Raw genomic sequence first — 12642 nt, 5'->3', positions numbered from 1 at the left:
TAAATCACGGACAGAGGTGTTTTCGGAGAAGAATTTACTTTTTGGTTACCTTATTTCAACTCTGAGGATTGTAGAAGTGAAAACCTGCCAATGCTGTCTTCAGTGGAAACGCTGTGTCGACTCATTGGTCTAGGGGTATGATCCTCACTTAGGGTTCCTTCCCATCCTTATCATTCCGTGAGCTATCTTTAGTCTTCTCCTTGTTTGTTTTCTGACAGCAGCAGTCCTGTGAATAAATTTGGTGTTGGCAAACGGCCTTTCGACGTTGTCTCAGCTTGGCTCGTTGGTGTTGGCAAACGTCCTTTTGGTGCTGTCTCAGCTTGGCTCGTTGGTCTAGGGGTATGATTCTCGCTTAGGGTGCGAGAGGTCCCGGGTTCAAATCCCGGACGAGCCCACCTTTTGAGAGCATTCCTGCTCATCCAGTTCCATGAGTAGCATGTAGTCTTCTCCTTGTGTGTTTTCTGGCACCAGTGTCCAACCCCTCACTGGCTTATGCAATACATGTAATGCTTGCAAAGTGCCTTTCTTTTATTTTAATTGTCTATCATTCTGAATGGACTTTTATGCAGATGATCCATTAGAGATTGCTATTTGCCTCTGTAGGTTCCATGAGTAGCATGTAGTCTTCTCCTTGTGTGTTTTCTGGCACCAGTGTCCAACCCCTCACTGGCTTATGCAATACATGTAATGCTTGCAAAGTGTCTTTCTTTTATTTTAATTGTCTATCATTCTGAATGGACTTTTATGCAGATGATCCATTAGAGATTGATATTTGCCTCTGTAGGTGCCAAGCAAGCTCTCCACATGGCAGCATACTTTGAGAGGTCAAAGTCAGCATAGGAAGGAAACCAGCAGCTGCCACCTCTGGCTAGTTGGTCTAGGGGTATGATTCTCGCTTTGGGTGCGAGAGGTCTCGGGTTCAAATCCCGAACGAGCCCTAGCTTTTCCTGAGGAGTGACCTTTCTCCTTTTTCTCACCTCTTGTCAACATGCCCATAGTAAGCCTCCACCCAATGGATTTTTTGCAAATCTGCCAAGACAAAAGTACCTGACACGCCTCAGGAGTATGGCAGAATTCTGGCTCGTTGATCTAGAGGAATGATTCTCGCTTAGGGTGCGAGAGGCCCCGGGTTCGAATCCCTGATGAGCCCTGTCACCACCTTCATTTGCCGCCCTCACCTCTCATAAATCGGTTTAATCTGCTGTTTACCAGAGCGGTTTGCTTTAAATCACGGACAGAGGTGTTTTCGGAGATGACTTTACTTTTTGGTTACCTTAATTCAACTCTGAGCATTGTAGAAGTGAAAACCTGCCAATGCTGTCTTCAGTGGAAACGCTGTGTCGACTCATTGGTCTAGGGGTATGATCCTCACTTAGGGTTCCTTCCCAACCTTATCATTCCGTGAGCTATCTTTAGTCTTCTCCTTGTTTGTTTTCTGACAACAGCGGTGTGGAACTTCTGTCCTTCTCAGTCCTGTGTGTGAATAAATTTGGTGTTGACAAACGGCCATTCGACGCTGTCTCAGCTTGGCTCGTTGGTGTTGGCAAACGGCCTTTTGAAGCTGTCTCAGCTTGGCTTGTTGGTCTAGGGGTATGATTCTCGTTAGGGTGCGAGAGGTCCCGGGTTCAAATCCCGGACGAGCCCACCTTTTGAGAGCATTCCTGCTCATCCAGTTCCATGAGTAGCATGTAGTCTTCTCCTTGTGTGTTTTCTGGCACCAGTGTCCAACCCCTCACTGGCTTATGCAATACATGTAATGCTTGCAAAGTGCCTTTCTTTTATTTTAATTGTCTATTATTCTGAATGGACTTTTATGCAGATGATCCATTAGAGATTGATATTTGCCTCTGTAGGTGCCAAGCAAGCTCCCCACATGGCAGCATACTTTGAGAGGTCAAAGTCAGCATAGTAAGGAAACCAGCAGCTGCCACCTCTGGCTCGTTGGTCTAGGGGTATGATTCTCGCTTTGGGTGCGAGAGGTCCCGGGTTCAAATCCCAAACGAGCCCTAGCTTTTCCTGAGGAGTGACCTTTCTCCTTTTTCTCACCTCTTGTCAACATGCCCATAGTAAGCCTCCACCCAATGGATTTTTGCAAATCTGCCAAGGCAAAAGTACCTGACACGCCTCAGGAGTATGGCAGAATTCTGGCTCGTTGGTCTAGAGGTATGATTCTCGCTTCGGGTGCGAGAGGCCCCGGGTTCGAATCCCGGACGAGCCCTGTCACCACCTTCATTTGCCGCCCTCACCTCTCATAAATCGGTTTCATCTGCTGTTTACCAGAGCGGTTTGCTTTAAATCACGGACAGAGGTGTTTTCGGAGAAGAATTTACTTTTTGGTTACCTTATTTCAACTCTGAGGATTGTAGAAGTGAAAACCTGCCAATGCTGTCTTCAGTGGAAACGCTGTGTCGACTCATTGGTCTAGGGGTATGATCCTCACTTAGGGTTCCTTCCCATCCTTATCATTCCGTGAGCTATCTTTAGTCTTCTCCTTGTTTGTTTTCTGACAGCAGCAGTCCTGTGAATAAATTTGGTGTTGGCAAACGGCCTTTCGACGTTGTCTCAGCTTGGCTCGTTGGTGTTGGCAAACGTCCTTTTGGTGCTGTCTCAGCTTGGCTCGTTGGTCTAGGGGTATGATTCTCGCTTAGGGTGCGAGAGGTCCCGGGTTCAAATCCCGGACGAGCCCACCTTTTGAGAGCATTCCTGCTCATCCAGTTCCATGAGTAGCATGTAGTCTTCTCCTTGTGTGTTTTCTGGCACCAGTGTCCAACCCCTCACTGGCTTATGCAATACATGTAATGCTTGCAAAGTGCCTTTCTTTTATTTTAATTGTCTATCATTCTGAATGGACTTTTATGCAGATGATCCATTAGAGATTGCTATTTGCCTCTGTAGGTTCCATGAGTAGCATGTAGTCTTCTCCTTGTGTGTTTTCTGGCACCAGTGTCCAACCCCTCACTGGCTTATGCAATACATGTAATGCTTGCAAAGTGTCTTTCTTTTATTTTAATTGTCTATCATTCTGAATGGACTTTTATGCAGATGATCCATTAGAGATTGATATTTGCCTCTGTAGGTGCCAAGCAAGCTCTCCACATGGCAGCATACTTTGAGAGGTCAAAGTCAGCATAGGAAGGAAACCAGCAGCTGCCACCTCTGGCTCGTTGGTCTAGGGGTATGATTCTCGCTTAGGGTGCGAGAGGTCCCGGGTTCAAATCCCGGACGAGCCCTGGTTTTTCCTGAGGAGTGACCTTTCTCCTTTTTCTCACCTCTTGTCAACATGCCCCTAGTAAGCCTCCACCCAATGGATTTTTTGCAAATCTGCCAAGACAAAAGTACCTGACACGCCTCAGGAGTATGGCAGAATTCTGGCTCGTTGGTCTAGAGGAATGATTCTCGCTTAGGGTGCGAGAGGCCCTGGGTTCGAATCCCTGATGAGCCCTGTCACCACCTTCATTTGCCGCCCTCACCTCTCATAAATCGGATTAATCTGCTGTTTACCAGAGCGGTTTGCTTTAAATCACGGACAGAGGTGTTTTCGGAGAAGACTTTACTTTTTGGTTACCTTAATTCAACTCTGAGCATTGTAGAAGTGAAAACCTGCCAATGCTGTCTTCAGTGGAAACGCTGTGTCGACTCATTGGTCTAGGGGTATGATCCTCACTTAGGGTTCCTTCCCAACCTTATCATTCCGTGAGCTATCTTTAGTCTTCTCCTTGTTTGTTTTCTGACAACAGCGGTGTGGAACTTCTGTCCTTCTCAGTCCTGTGTGTGAATAAATTTGGTGTTGACAAACGGCCATTCGACGCTGTCTCAGCTTGGCTCGTTGGTGTTGGCAAACGGCCTTTTGAAGCTGTCGCAGCTTGGCTCGTTGGTCTAGGGGTATGATTCTCGCTTAGGGTGCGAGAGGTTCCGGGTTCAAATCCCGGACAAGCCCACCTTTTGAGAGCATTCCTGCTCATCCAGTTCCATGAGTAGCATGTAGTCTTCTCCTTGTGTGTTTTCTGGCACCAGTGTTCAACCCCTCACTGGCTTATGCAATACATGTAATTACTGCAAAGCGCCTTTCTTTTATTTTATTTGTCTATCATTCTGAATGGACTTTTATGCAGATGATCCATTAGAGATTGATATTTGCCTCTGTAGGTGCCAAGCAAGCTCCCCACATGGCAGCATACTTTGAGAGGTCAAAGTCAGCATAGGAAGGAAACCAGCAGCTGCCGCCTCTGGCTCGTTGGTCTAGGGGTATGATTCTCGCTTTGGGTGCGAGAGGTCTCGGGTTCAAATCCCGAACGAGCCCTAGCTTTTCCTGAGGAGTGACCTTTCTCCTTTTTCTCACCTCTTGTCAACATGCCCATAATAAGCCTCCACCCAATGGATTTTTGCAAATCTGCCAAGGCAAAAGTACCTGACACGCCTCAGGAGTATGGCAGAATTCTGGCTCGTTGGTCTAGAGGTATGATTCTCGCTTCGGGTGCGAGAGACCCCGGGTTCGAATCCCGGACGAGCCCTGTCAACGCCTTCATTTGCCGCCCTCACCTCTCATAAATCGGTTTCATCTGCTGTTTACCAGAGCGGTTTGCTTTAAATCACGGACAGAGGTGTTTTCGGAGAAGACTTTACTTTTTGGTTACCTTAATTCAACTCTGAGCATTGTAGAAGTGAAAACCTGCCAATGCTGTCTTCAGTGGAAACGCTGTGTCGACTCATTGGTCTAGGGGTATGATCCTCACTTAGGGTTCCTTCCCAACCTTATCATTCAGTGAGCTATCTTTAGTCTTCTCCTTGTTTGTTTTCTGACAACAGCGGTGTGGAACTTCTGTCCTTCTCAGTCCTGTGTGTGAATAAATTTGGTGTTGACACATGGCAGCATACTTTGAGAGGTCAAAGTCAGCATAGGAAGGAAACCAGCAGCTGCCACCTCTGGCTCGTTTGTCTAGGGGTATGATTCTCGCTTTGGGTGCGAGAGGTCTCGGGTTCAAATCCCGAACGAGCCCTGGTTTTTCCTGAGGAGTGACCTTTCTCCTTTTTCTCACCTCTTGTCAACATGCCCATAGTAAGCCTCCACCCAATGGATTTTTTGCAAATCTGCCAAGACAAAAGTACCTGACACGCCTCAGGAGTATGGCAGAAATCTGGCTCGTTGGTCTAGAGTAATGATTCTCGCTTAGGGTGCGAGAGGCCCCGGGTTCGAATCCCTGATGAGCCCTGTCACCACCTTCATTTGCCGCCCTCACCTCTCATAAATCGGTTTAATCTGCTGTTTACCAGAGCGGTTTGCTTTAAATCACGGACAGAGGTGTTTTCGGAGAAGACTTTACTTTTTGGTTACCTTAATTCAACTCTGAGCATTGTAGAAGTGAAAACCTGCCAATGCTGTCTTCAGTGGAAACGCTGTGTCGACTCATTGGTCTAGGGGTATGATCCTCACTTAGGGTTCCTTCCCAACCTTATCATTCCGTGAGCTATCTTTAGTCTTCTCCTTGTTTGTTTTCTGACAACAGCGGTGTGGAACTTCTGTCCTTCTCAGTCCTGTGTGTGAATAAATTTGGTGTTGACAAACGGCCATTCGACGCTGTCTCAGCTTGGCTCGTTGGTGATGGCAAACGTCCTTTTGGTGCTGTCTCAGCTCGGCTCGTTGGTCTAGGGGTATGATTCTCGCTTAGGGTGCGAGAGGCCCCGGGTTCGAATCCCGGACGAGCCCTGTCACCGTCTTCATTTGCCGCCCTCACCTCTCATAAATCGGTTTCATCTGCTATTTACCAGAGCGGTTTGCTTTAAATCACGGACAGAGGTGTTTTCGGAGAAGACTTTACTTTTTGGTTACCCTAATTCAACTCTGAGCATTGTAGAAGTGAAAACCTGCCAATGCTGTCTTCAGTGGAAACGCTGTGTCGACTCATTGGTCTAGGGGTATGATCCTCACTTAGGGTTCCTTCCCATCCTTATCATTCCGTGAGCTATCTTTAGTCTTCTCCTTGTTTGTTTTCTGACAGCAGCAGTCCTGTGAATAAATTTGGTGTTGGCAAACGGCCTTTCGACGTTGTCTCAGCTTGGCTCGTTGGTGTTGGCAAACGTCCTTTTGGTGCTGTCTCAGCTTGGCTCGTTGGTCTAGGGGTATGATTCTCGCTTAGGGTGCGAGAGGTCCCGGGTTCAAATCCCGGACGAGCCCACCTTTTGAGAGCATTCCTGCTCATCCAGTTCCATGAGTAGCATGTAGTCTTCTCCTTGTTTGTTTTCTGACAACAGCGGTGTGGAACTTCTGTCCTTCTCAGTCCTGTGTGTGAATAAATTTGGTGTTGACAAACGGCCATTCGACGCTGTCTCAGCTTGGCTCGTTGGTGTTGGCAAACGGCCTTTTGAAGCTGTCTCAGCTTGGCTCGTTGGTCTAGGGGTATGATTCTCGCTTAGGGTGCGAGAGGTCCCGGGTTCAAATCCCGGACGAGCCCACCTTTTGAGAGCATTCCTGCTCATCCAGTTCCATGAGTAGCATGTAGTCTTCTCCTTGTGTGTTTTCTGGCACCAGTGTCCAACCCCTCACTGGCTTATGCAATACATGTAATGCTTGCAAAGTGCCTTTCTTTTATTTTAATTGTTGGTCTAGGGGTATGATTCTCGCTTAGGGTGCGAGAGGTCCCGGGTTCAAATCCCGGACGAGCCCACCTTTTGAGAGCATTCCTGCTCATCCAGTTCCATGAGTAGCATGTAGTCTTCTCCTTGTGTGTTTTCTGGCACCAGTGTCCAACCCCTCACTGGCTTATGCAATACATGTAATGCTTGCAAAGTGCCTATCTTTTATTTTAATTGTCTATCACTCTGAATGGACTTTTATGCAGATGAACCCTTAGAGATTGATATTTGCCTCTGTAGGTGCCAAGAAAGCTCTCCACATGGCAGCATACTTTGAGAGGTCACAGTCAGCATAGGAAGGAAACCAGCAGCTGCCACCTCTGGCTCGTTGGTCTAGGGGTATGATTCTCGCTTTGGGTGCGAGAGGTCCCGGGTTCAAATCCCGGACGAGCCCTGGTTTTTCCTGAGGAGTGACCTTTCTCCTTTTTCTCACCTCTTGTCAACATGCCCATAGTAAGCCTCCACCCAATGGATTTTTTGCAAATCTGCCAAGACAAAAGTACCTGACACGCCTCAGGAGTATGGCAGAAATCTGGCTCGTTGGTCTAGAGGAATGATTCTCGCTTAGGGTGCGAGAGGCCCCGGGTTCGAATCCCTGATGAGCCCTGTCACCACCTTCATTTGCCGCAATCACCTCTCATAAATCGGTTTAATCTGCTGTTTACCAGAGCGGTTTGCTTTAAATCACGGACAGAGGTGTTTTCGGAGAAGACTTTACTTTTTGGTTACCTTAATTCAACTCTGAGCATTGTAGAAGTGAAAACCTGCCAATGCTGTCTTCAGTGGAAACGCTGTGTCGACTCATTGGTCTAGGGGTATGATCCTCACTTAGGGTTCCTTCCCAACCTTATCATTCCGTGAGCTATCTTTAGTCTTCTCCTTGTTTGTTTTCTGACAACAGCGGTGTGGAACTTCTGTCCTTCTCAGTCCTGTGTGTGAATAAATTTGGTGTTGACAAACGGCCATTCGACGCTGTCTCAGCTTGGCTCGTTGGTGTTGGCAAACGGCCTTTTGAAGCTGTCTCAGCTTGGCTCGTTGGTCTAGGGGTATGATTCTCGCTTAGGGTGCGAGAGGTCCCGGGTTCAAATCCCGGACGAGCCCACCTTTTGAGAGCATTCCTGCTCATCCAGTTCCATGAGTAGCATGTAGTCTTCTCCTTGTGTGTTTTCTGGCACCAGTGTCCAACCCCTCACTGGCTTATGCAATACATGTAATGCTTGCAAAGTGCCTTTCTTTTATTTTAATTGTCTATCATTCTGAATGGACTTTTATGCAGATGATCCATTAGAGATTGATATTTGCCTCTGTAGGTGCCAAGCAAGCTCCCCACATGGCAGCATACTTTGAGAGGTCAAAGTCAGCATAGGAAGGAAACCAGCAGCTGCCACCTCTGGCTCGTTGGTCTAGGGGTATGATTCTCGCTTTGGGTGCGAGAGGTTTCGGGTTCAAATCCCGAACGAGCCCTAGCTTTTCCTGAGGAGTGACCTTTCTCCTTTTTCTCACCTCTTGTCAACATGCCCATAGTAAACCTCCACCCAATGGATTTTTGCAAATCTGCCAAGGCAAAAGTACCTGACACGCCTCAGGAGTATGGCAGAATTCTGGCTCGTTGGTCTAGAGGTATGATTCTCGCTTCGGGTGCGAGAGGCCCCGGGTTCGAATCCCGGACGAGCCCTGTCACCGCCTTCATTTGCCGCCCTAACCTCTCATGAATCGGTTTCATCTGCTATTTACCAGAGCGGTTTGCTTTAAATCACGGACAGAGGTGTTTTCGGAGAAGACTTTACTTTTTGGTTACCTTAATTCAACTCTGAGCATTGTAGAAGTGAAAACCTGCCAATGCTGTCTTCAGTGGAAACGCTGTGTCGACTCATTGGTCTAGGGGTATGATCCTCACTTAGGGTTCCTTCCCATCCTTATCATTCCGTGAGCTATCTTTAGTCTTCTCCTTGTTTGTTTTCTGACAGCAGCAGTCCTGTGAATAAATTTGGTGTTGGCAAACGGCCTTTCGACGTTGTCTCAGCTTGGCTCGTTGGTGTTGGCAAACGTCCTTTTGGTGCTGTCTCAGCTTGGCTCGTTGGTCTAGGGGTATGATTCTCGCTTAGGGTGCGAGAGGTCCCGGGTTCAAATCCCGGACGAGCCCACCTTTTGAGAGCATTCCTGCTCATCCAGTTCCATGAGTAGCATGTAGTCTTCTCCTTGTGTGTTTTCTGGCACCAGTGTCCAACCCCTCACTGGCTTATGCAATACATGTAATGCTTGCAAAATGCCTATCTTTTATTTTAATTGTCTATCACTCTGAATGGACTTTTATGCAGATGAACCCTTAGAGATTGATATTTGCCTCTGTAGGTGCCAAGCAAGCTCTCCACATGGCAGCATACTTTGAGAGGTCACAGTCAGCATAGGAAGGAAACCAGCAGCTGCCACCTCTGGCTCGTTGGTCTAGGGGTATGATTCTCGCTTTGGGTGCGAGAGGTCCCGGGTTCAAATCCCGGACGAGCCCCGGTTTTTCCTGAGGAGTGACCTTTCTCCTTTTTCTCACCTCTTGTCAACATGCCCATAGTAAGCCTCCACCCAATGGATTTTTTGCAAATCTGCCAAGACAAAAGTACCTGACACGCCTCAGGAGTATGGCAGAAATCTGGCTCGTTGGTCTAGAGGAATGATTCTCGCTTAGGGTGCGAGAGGCCCCGGGTTCGAATCCCTGATGAGCCCTGTCACCACCTTCATTTGCCGCAATCACCTCTCATAAATCGGTTTAATCTGCTGTTTACCAGAGCGGTTTGCTTTAAATCACGGACAGAGGTGTTTTCGGAGAAGACTTTACTTTTTGGTTACCTTAATTCAACTCTGAGCATTGTAGAAGTGAAAACCTGCCAATGCTGTCTTCAGTGGAAACGCTGTGTCGACTCATTGGTCTAGGGGTATGATCCTCACTTAGGGTTCCTTCCCAACCTTATCATTCCGTGAGCTATCTTTAGTCTTCTCCTTGTTTGTTTTCTGACAACAGCGGTGTGGAACTTCTGTCCTTCTCAGTCCTGTGTGTGAATAAATTTGGTGTTGACAAACGGCCATTCGACGCTGTCTCAGCTTGGCTCGTTGGTGTTGGCAAACGGCCTTTTGAAGCTGTCTCAGCTTGGCTCGTTGGTCTAGGGGTATGATTCTCGCTTAGGGTGCGAGAGGTCCCGGGTTCAAATCCCGGACGAGCCCACCTTTTGAGAGCATTCCTGCTCATCCAGTTCCATGAGTAGCATGTAGTCTTCTCCTTGTGTGTTTTCTGGCACCAGTGTCCAACCCCTCACTGGCTTATGCAATACATGTAATGCTTGCAAAGTGCCTTTCTTTTATTTTAATTGTCTATTATTCTGAATGGACTTTTATGCAGATGATCCATTAGAGATTGATATTTGCCTCTGTAGGTGCCAAGCAAGCTCCCCACATGGCAGCATACTTTGAGAGGTCAAAGTCAGCATAGTAAGGAAACCAGCAGCTGCCACCTCTGGCTCGTTGGTCTAGGGGTATGATTCTCGCTTTGGGTGCGAGAGGTCTCGGGTTCAAATCCCGAACGAGCCCTAGCTTTTCCTGAGGAGTGACCTTTCTCCTTTTTCTCACCTCTTGTCAACATGCCCATAGTAAGCCTCCACCCAATGGATTTTTTGCAAATCTGCCAAGACAAAAGTACCTGACACGCCTCAGGAGTATGGCAGAATTCTGGCTCGTTGGTCTAGAGGTATGATTCTCGCTTCGGGTGCGAGAGGCCCCGGGTTCGAATCCCGGACGAGCCCTGTCACCACCTTCATTTGCCGCCCTCACCTCTCATAAATCGGTTTCATCTGCTGTTTACCAGAGCGGTTTGCTTTAAATCACGGACAGAGGTGTTTTCGGAGAAGAATTTACTTTTTGGTTACCTTATTTCAACTCTGAGGATTGTAGAAGTGAAAACCTGCCAATGCTGTCTTCAGTGGAAACGCTGTGTCGACTCATTGGTCTAGGGGTATGATCCTCACTTAGGGTTCCTTCCCATCCTTATCATTCCGTGAGCTATCTTTAGTCTTCTCCTTGTTTGTTTTCTGACAGCAGCAGTCCTGTGAATAAATTTGGTGTTGGCAAACGGCCTTTCGACGTTGTCTCAGCTTGGCTCGTTGGTGTTGGCAAACGTCCTTTTGGTGCTGTAGCATGTAGTCTTCTCCTTGTGTGTTTTCTGGCACCAGTGTCCAACCCCTCACTGGCTTATGCAATACATGTAATGCTTGCAAAGTGCCTTTCTTTTATTTTAATTGTCTATCATTCTGAATGGACTTTTATGCAGATGATCCATTAGAGATTGATATTTGCCTCTGTAGGTTCCATGAGTAGCATGTAGTCTTCTCCTTGTGTGTTTTCTGGCACCAGTGTCCAACCCCTCACTGGCTTATGCAATACATGTAATGCTTGCAAAGTGTCTTTCTTTTATTTTAATTGTCTATCATTCTGAATGGACTTTTATGCAGATGATCCATTAGAGATTGATATTTGCCTCTGTAGGTGCCAAGCAAGCTCTCCACATGGCAGCATACTTTGAGAGGTCAAAGTCAGCATAGGAAGGAAACCAGCAGCTGCCACCTCTGGCTTGTTGGTCAAGGGGTATGATTCTCGCTTTGGGTGCGAGAGGTCCCGGGTTCAAATCCCGGACGAGCCCTGGTTTTTCCTGAGGAGTGACCTTTCTCCTTTTTCTCACCTCTTGTCAACATGCCCATAGTAAGCCTCCACCCAATGGATTTTTAGCAAATCTGCCAAGACAAAAGTACCTGACACGCCTCAGGAGTATGGCAGAAATCTGGCTCGTTGGTCTAGAGGAATGATTCTCGCTTAGGGTGCGAGAGGCCCCGGGTTCGAATCCCTGATGAGCCCTGTCACCACCTTCATTTGCCGCCCTCACCTCTCATATATCGGTTTAATCTGCTGTTTACCAGAGCGGTTTGCTTTAAATCACGGACAGAGGTGTTTTCGGAGAAGACTTTACTTTTTGGTTACCTTAATTCAACTCTGAGCATTGTAGAAGTGAAAACCTGCCAATGCTGTCTTCAGTGGAAACGCTGTGTCGACTCATTGGTCTAGGGGTATGATCCTCACTTAGGGTTCCTTCCCAACCTTATCATTCCGTGAGCTATCTTTAGTCTTCTCCTTGTTTGTTTTCTGACAACAGCGGTGTGGAACTTCTGTCCTTCTCAGTCCTGTGTGTGAATAAATTTGGTGTTGACAAACGGCCATTCGACGCTGTCTCAGCTTGGCTCGTTGGTGTTGGCAAACGGCCTTTTGAAGCTGTCTCAGCTTGGCTCGTTGGTCTAGGGGTATGATTCTCGCTTAGGGTGCGAGAGGTCCCGGGTTCAAATCCCGGACGAGCCCACCTTTTGAGAGCATTCCTGCTCATCCAGTTCCATGAGTAGCATGTAGTTTTCTCCTTGTGTGTTTTCTGGCACCAGTGTCCAACCCCTCACTGGCTTATGCATTACATGTAATGCTTGCAAAGTGCCTTTTTTTTATTTTAATTGTCTATCATTCTGAATGGACTTTTATGCAGATGATCCATTAGAGATTGATATTTGCCTCTGTAGGTGCCAAGCAAGCTCTCCACATGGCAGCATACTTTGAGAGGTCAAAGTCAGCATAGGAAGGAAACCAGCAGCTGCCACCTCTGGCTCGTTGGTCTAGGGGTATGATTCTCGCTTTGGGTGCGAGAGGTCCCGGGTTCAAATCCCGGACGAGCCCTGGTTTTTCCTGAGGAGTGACCTTTCTCCTTTTTCTCACCTCTTGTCAACATGCCCATAGTAAGCCTCCACCCAATGGATTTTTTGCAAATCTGCCAAGACAAAAGTACCTGACACGCCTCAGGAGTATGGCAGAATTCTGGCTCGTTGGTCTAGAGGAATGATTCTCGCTTAGGGTGCGAGAGGCCCCGGGTTCGAATCCCTGATGAGCCCTGTCACCACCTTCATTTGCCGCCCTCACCTCTCATAAATCGGTTTAATC

At 47.6% G+C, this 12642-nt stretch overlaps 29 non-coding genes across 29 annotated transcripts; all 29 read left to right on the top strand.

Annotated features, from left to right (window-relative positions):
* The first annotated feature begins 322 nt into the window (after positions 1–322).
* Positions 323–394, top strand: TRNAP-AGG (transfer RNA proline (anticodon AGG)). Its single transcript has one exon. It is a non-coding gene; the product is annotated as a tRNA-Pro (tRNA).
* Positions 395–866: 472 nt separating this feature from the next.
* TRNAP-UGG (transfer RNA proline (anticodon UGG)) lies at positions 867–938 on the top strand. Its single transcript has one exon. It is a non-coding gene; the product is annotated as a tRNA-Pro (tRNA).
* A 997-nt stretch (positions 939–1935) lies between these two features.
* TRNAP-UGG (transfer RNA proline (anticodon UGG)) lies at positions 1936–2007 on the top strand. Its single transcript has one exon. It is a non-coding gene; the product is annotated as a tRNA-Pro (tRNA).
* Positions 2008–2146: 139 nt separating this feature from the next.
* TRNAP-CGG (transfer RNA proline (anticodon CGG)) lies at positions 2147–2218 on the top strand. Its single transcript has one exon. It is a non-coding gene; the product is annotated as a tRNA-Pro (tRNA).
* A 396-nt stretch (positions 2219–2614) lies between these two features.
* Positions 2615–2686, top strand: TRNAP-AGG (transfer RNA proline (anticodon AGG)). The gene has a single exon. It is a non-coding gene; the product is annotated as a tRNA-Pro (tRNA).
* Positions 2687–3158: 472 nt separating this feature from the next.
* On the top strand, positions 3159–3230 carry TRNAP-AGG (transfer RNA proline (anticodon AGG)). Its single transcript has one exon. It is a non-coding gene; the product is annotated as a tRNA-Pro (tRNA).
* Positions 3231–3370: 140 nt separating this feature from the next.
* Positions 3371–3442, top strand: TRNAP-AGG (transfer RNA proline (anticodon AGG)). The gene has a single exon. It is a non-coding gene; the product is annotated as a tRNA-Pro (tRNA).
* A 423-nt stretch (positions 3443–3865) lies between these two features.
* On the top strand, positions 3866–3937 carry TRNAP-AGG (transfer RNA proline (anticodon AGG)). Its single transcript has one exon. It is a non-coding gene; the product is annotated as a tRNA-Pro (tRNA).
* Positions 3938–4228: 291 nt separating this feature from the next.
* Positions 4229–4300, top strand: TRNAP-UGG (transfer RNA proline (anticodon UGG)). The gene has a single exon. It is a non-coding gene; the product is annotated as a tRNA-Pro (tRNA).
* A 139-nt stretch (positions 4301–4439) lies between these two features.
* On the top strand, positions 4440–4511 carry TRNAP-CGG (transfer RNA proline (anticodon CGG)). The gene has a single exon. It is a non-coding gene; the product is annotated as a tRNA-Pro (tRNA).
* Positions 4512–4925: 414 nt separating this feature from the next.
* On the top strand, positions 4926–4997 carry TRNAP-UGG (transfer RNA proline (anticodon UGG)). Its single transcript has one exon. It is a non-coding gene; the product is annotated as a tRNA-Pro (tRNA).
* A 635-nt stretch (positions 4998–5632) lies between these two features.
* Positions 5633–5704, top strand: TRNAP-AGG (transfer RNA proline (anticodon AGG)). Its single transcript has one exon. It is a non-coding gene; the product is annotated as a tRNA-Pro (tRNA).
* A 396-nt stretch (positions 5705–6100) lies between these two features.
* On the top strand, positions 6101–6172 carry TRNAP-AGG (transfer RNA proline (anticodon AGG)). Its single transcript has one exon. It is a non-coding gene; the product is annotated as a tRNA-Pro (tRNA).
* Positions 6173–6377: 205 nt separating this feature from the next.
* Positions 6378–6449, top strand: TRNAP-AGG (transfer RNA proline (anticodon AGG)). Its single transcript has one exon. It is a non-coding gene; the product is annotated as a tRNA-Pro (tRNA).
* A 503-nt stretch (positions 6450–6952) lies between these two features.
* Positions 6953–7024, top strand: TRNAP-UGG (transfer RNA proline (anticodon UGG)). Its single transcript has one exon. It is a non-coding gene; the product is annotated as a tRNA-Pro (tRNA).
* A 635-nt stretch (positions 7025–7659) lies between these two features.
* TRNAP-AGG (transfer RNA proline (anticodon AGG)) lies at positions 7660–7731 on the top strand. Its single transcript has one exon. It is a non-coding gene; the product is annotated as a tRNA-Pro (tRNA).
* Positions 7732–8022: 291 nt separating this feature from the next.
* Positions 8023–8094, top strand: TRNAP-UGG (transfer RNA proline (anticodon UGG)). Its single transcript has one exon. It is a non-coding gene; the product is annotated as a tRNA-Pro (tRNA).
* Positions 8095–8233: 139 nt separating this feature from the next.
* TRNAP-CGG (transfer RNA proline (anticodon CGG)) lies at positions 8234–8305 on the top strand. The gene has a single exon. It is a non-coding gene; the product is annotated as a tRNA-Pro (tRNA).
* A 396-nt stretch (positions 8306–8701) lies between these two features.
* On the top strand, positions 8702–8773 carry TRNAP-AGG (transfer RNA proline (anticodon AGG)). The gene has a single exon. It is a non-coding gene; the product is annotated as a tRNA-Pro (tRNA).
* Positions 8774–9064: 291 nt separating this feature from the next.
* On the top strand, positions 9065–9136 carry TRNAP-UGG (transfer RNA proline (anticodon UGG)). The gene has a single exon. It is a non-coding gene; the product is annotated as a tRNA-Pro (tRNA).
* Positions 9137–9276: 140 nt separating this feature from the next.
* TRNAP-AGG (transfer RNA proline (anticodon AGG)) lies at positions 9277–9348 on the top strand. The gene has a single exon. It is a non-coding gene; the product is annotated as a tRNA-Pro (tRNA).
* A 423-nt stretch (positions 9349–9771) lies between these two features.
* Positions 9772–9843, top strand: TRNAP-AGG (transfer RNA proline (anticodon AGG)). The gene has a single exon. It is a non-coding gene; the product is annotated as a tRNA-Pro (tRNA).
* Positions 9844–10134: 291 nt separating this feature from the next.
* Positions 10135–10206, top strand: TRNAP-UGG (transfer RNA proline (anticodon UGG)). The gene has a single exon. It is a non-coding gene; the product is annotated as a tRNA-Pro (tRNA).
* A 140-nt stretch (positions 10207–10346) lies between these two features.
* Positions 10347–10418, top strand: TRNAP-CGG (transfer RNA proline (anticodon CGG)). The gene has a single exon. It is a non-coding gene; the product is annotated as a tRNA-Pro (tRNA).
* An 821-nt stretch (positions 10419–11239) lies between these two features.
* TRNAP-UGG (transfer RNA proline (anticodon UGG)) lies at positions 11240–11311 on the top strand. The gene has a single exon. It is a non-coding gene; the product is annotated as a tRNA-Pro (tRNA).
* Positions 11312–11451: 140 nt separating this feature from the next.
* TRNAP-AGG (transfer RNA proline (anticodon AGG)) lies at positions 11452–11523 on the top strand. The gene has a single exon. It is a non-coding gene; the product is annotated as a tRNA-Pro (tRNA).
* A 423-nt stretch (positions 11524–11946) lies between these two features.
* Positions 11947–12018, top strand: TRNAP-AGG (transfer RNA proline (anticodon AGG)). The gene has a single exon. It is a non-coding gene; the product is annotated as a tRNA-Pro (tRNA).
* A 291-nt stretch (positions 12019–12309) lies between these two features.
* Positions 12310–12381, top strand: TRNAP-UGG (transfer RNA proline (anticodon UGG)). Its single transcript has one exon. It is a non-coding gene; the product is annotated as a tRNA-Pro (tRNA).
* Positions 12382–12521: 140 nt separating this feature from the next.
* On the top strand, positions 12522–12593 carry TRNAP-AGG (transfer RNA proline (anticodon AGG)). Its single transcript has one exon. It is a non-coding gene; the product is annotated as a tRNA-Pro (tRNA).
* Positions 12594–12642: the final 49 nt, after the last annotated feature.

Source organism: Hyla sarda, chromosome 6, assembly GCF_029499605.1.
Source record: "Hyla sarda isolate aHylSar1 chromosome 6, aHylSar1.hap1, whole genome shotgun sequence".
NCBI lineage: Eukaryota > Metazoa > Chordata > Amphibia > Anura > Hylidae > Hyla > Hyla sarda.
Note: the sequence above shows the minus strand (reverse complement) of the source record. Positions and strands in the feature narration are given on the sequence as shown.